Source organism: Juglans microcarpa x Juglans regia, chromosome 8D (genome assembly GCF_004785595.1).
Source record: "Juglans microcarpa x Juglans regia isolate MS1-56 chromosome 8D, Jm3101_v1.0, whole genome shotgun sequence".
Classification (NCBI taxonomy): domain Eukaryota; kingdom Viridiplantae; phylum Streptophyta; class Magnoliopsida; order Fagales; family Juglandaceae; genus Juglans; species Juglans microcarpa x Juglans regia.
Genome location: NC_054608.1, coordinates 36,081,237 through 36,085,365, shown reverse-complemented (window position 1 = coordinate 36,085,365; position 4,129 = coordinate 36,081,237).

Genomic DNA, 4,129 nt, shown 5'->3' with positions numbered 1-4,129 from the left:
TCTTCTGATCTCTTCCCCCACCAAAACTGAGCCATCATCCTTTCCCACTCAGTATACAAGGAACCAGGTAACTTAAAGCAACTCATAGCATATGTTGGAACAGACAGTGTTACTGCTTTAATGAGGACTTCCCTACCACCTTGAGATAAAAGATTACCCTTCCAAGCTTGAACCTTCTGCCACACTTTTTATTTAATCATTGAGAAAGCTCGATTCTTTGACCTGCCAACAATAGGAGATAAACCCAATAAATATACTTCATTGAGTATTTTCTTTTCTTTTCCGTTTGAGTCAATGATATTATTAAAAACCAAATTTAGAACAACTAAAAACTAATATAATATAACAAAAAGGGTCCAAAATATTGTTAATTATATATACACACACACACCTTTTGGGTAAGTGGGGGATGCGAAAATTAAGATTTAAGCTCATTTGAAGCCATTTCCCCTCCATTTGTTTCTCTCTATTCCTAGCTTCTCTATTTTTGCCTCTGCCATTATTTTGCCTGTGCCTACCTGTTAAAGATAAAGAGATATCTATACAGTCAGCAATTGTTCCTCCCAGTAGCACTAATCAGCAGTCCAAGATAAACTTGATCTAACCTACAGTCCAAGATAACTATGATTCAAGTCAATTGACTATACATGATAAACATTGTTTTATAAGTAAAAATATTATATATATTAATAGGAGTAACTAAGTACACTGGACTGGACGTATATGGACAGTTAATACTACAGCTGTTTGCAGAATTTCCAGATGAGAAGATTAAAAGGTGTGCATTTGTTTCTTCTGATCCAGAGCCGAGTGGTCTCATTTGTTTTCGCAGATGAGTTAAGATTAAAGTTAAAAATTGAATAAAATATTATTAGAATATACTTTTTTAATATTATTTTTATTTTGAAATTTGAAAAAGTTGAATTTTTTATTTTATTTTTTGTGTGAATTTGGAAAAGTTATAATGATGAGATGAGATGAATTGAGAGTAGTAATGAAAACAAACGTGGTTATTGAAGAAAAGGATACTGCAAAAGAGTGAATCAAATTTGAATCCAAGAGCAGCTATGGCACCTGTGCCATCCAAGAGGAAGGCTATGCAGGCTACAACAACGATGCTAATAAACAGAATTTGGGGGGGTACTATTCAAATTACTCACCAGACAATTTACTAGAAGAAATTACTTGTGATTTGAAAGATGAGGAGTAAGTTGAGGAGCAAGAGGAAAATGAAGATGATGATTGTGAAGAGGATAAGCTATTAATCTCAGATGGAACTCAGAAACCTCTTACAATCTCAAGAACAACTAGATTATGCTCTATGAATAATAAAGAAATAAATTAATTAATTAATTTAAAAAAAAAAGCTGGAATGGGAAGCCATTTGGGAAAACATCAACTGGTGAATTGTGTTATAAAAACGCCATTGTTCACGGTGATGCAATTGCTGTAGGGGTTGCCGTTTTAATGGAAGAAAATGAATCGTATGACCTTCCCATGATCTATTTTGTTGAGTACATGTTTCAAGCATCAGATGGAAGCAAAATGTTCCATGGAAGAATTTTGCAGCGAGCTCTCAGTCTGTTCTCGGCAATGCTGCTAATGATAGGTAGGTATCTCTGACAAATGAGTGCATTACCTTGGGATTGGAGGATGTTAAACAGACACTTGTTGTAGATGTTCGCTTAGTGCCGTGGGGTCATCAACGTAGGAAGGATAATGCTAATGCTGATAAAACCTATAAGAGCACAACCAGAAGAGAGGAAGAGAAAAGGGTTGCCACTTGAATATTACTGTAAAAGCTTGTATTATCCTGGAAAGGTGCTTTCATTACTCTTCCCTCTGAATTTATGGGTCTTGGGTCAGACTTTTGGCACTCTCGCAAAATAAAAAGAAGCGCAGAAGGACAAGGGAGACTTTTAAACTAAATTCATCTGAGACTGGTACTAAATTCATCCGAGACTGGTTTCGTGTACAGGGGAACTGAATACTTTGTTCATGATTATATCTAACTTTCAAGAGTGGAAGGAAAGTGGGTTTGAAACCTTATATTGTTGGCAAAGTGTTGGAGATTATTGTCACAAATGAAACTGCTCAGTTTGGATCAATTCATCTCATCTTATTTTATGATTATAATTTTCACAAATTTCCGCATAGCATATAATAATAATTCAACTTTTACAAATCTTAAAAATAAAAATAATATTAAAAAATAATATTCTAATAATATTTTATTTAACTTTTAACTTTTATCTCAATTTATCTTGTTGGTAAAATACATAATAATAAAATAAAAATTACAATTAAATTAAAATTAAAACGAAACCAGTTTAGACTGAGGCACGAAAATCTCGCTCTCTTTAAGGAGATTCAAGCCTTCTACGGTATATAAAATCTTAAATTAACCAGTACAACAGAACTCTTCTTGATTTGACTTATCTAGGATACAATAGCCCAACTGGTCATCATATAATCCGAACTAACTCTGCACAAATGATTGAACTCAAAATTCTACTAAAAGAACACATTTTTTTATCTAACAATACTCTGAAAATTATCTAGGGGCAACTCTCATTTTAGTCTCTTGGAGATTTTACTCAATCAAACAACACCTCACTCAAATAAGCTCAACCATCTAAATAAAGAATAGTCGTTTTCCTTCATCCGGCAACTGGCCAATCAATGAAAAAGAAGCTGACAAGTAAAAACTAAAGACGTTGGCCATCAAAGGTACTAATAGCAGCCAATTAACTAACTAAAAGCCGATTGCACTAACTTATTACACCATTAACAAAGAGACGGTAAAAAAGAGTATTAAAGAGAGAAAAAACTCGAACGGCTTGATAAGAAAAATATCGTAACAATTGAGTAATAAAAGAATTAAAGCTGCCAGATTTTATACCCATTGAATGCCTTAATGAACACGAACGTTCAAGCTGTAAATAATGCCCGCAAAACTTGAACTGATGGAAATCAATGGTTATCACCTCTTAAAAAGAAACGTTATTAACAAAAAATTATTTATTAAAAAATACCAACACATCTCATCTCAACTCACTATTCAAAACCAACCCAAAAGAGTTAGAAGAAAATTCTACACAGGTTAAACTGTTAAAGTTAGAAGACATTTCAGACCAGAAGACATTCAAGTCGAGAAGGCATACAGCTCTGACATTTAGGAAGTAAGAGCTCCTTTAAGAAACTCATGATGTCATTTTAAGTGCATGGCATAGCTCTTTGGGCTTTCTTTTTGTAGATACTTTGATTTTCTTGGTGATAATGTTCTGCTAATTCAACTGCATTTCCATCCTTGATTTCTCGTATAACCTTTCTTTGAATGTTTTTTCATGGTTCAAATTGTCGGGTCTACTTCAGGGAAGAAACACATGTTATGGTTGTTCAAGATGTAGAAGATAAATGTGAAATCAGAAAGAAGAATGATGTTCCGGCATGCAATGCTTCCACTATTTTCCAACACATTTTCTTCTGTAATATATGTATGATCCTTCTAAAGGTTCCCTCGAGCAGGTTCCCGGTCTTCTCCTCTCCTGTCTTGTATCTTATTTTCAAGTTTGATCAACCCATGGAAACAACGTTAAACCATTTTAGGATTTCAAAACTAACTTCTGCAATTACAGACCATTTACTGGAAGTACAAAAAAATTATTGGAGTATAAATTTTTTGTCTTTCTTTGGGACGTTAAACCATTTTAGCTACCAGTTCGCTGGTTAAAAAAACACAAGCACAGGCAGATTGGAAATGCCATACCTCCTTTGGCATATGCCTGTTGAAAGAATAAATTGCACAAAACATGTTTGATGAAAGTTCACAAGGAAAACAGAGTCTCTTTGGTTAGCCACTACCTTTCATGCCTATTGCATTGCACAGTACAGAGTATATATAGAAAAGTAAATCATAACAGAATTGTGCCACATCATTGTTTCTGTTTACAGACCGAATATTCCTGCGTATTCTCATCTATTCTAGAAGGTTGTTGTGAGTGGTATTTCGATAAGGCAGAGGGTACAATTGTCTCAACATTCCCCCGCGATCCATGCATCACTGGAACAATGGTGAGGTTTGATCAAAGCTTTGTGAACCGAGGAGAAGAAAGTGGTTTAGTCATGA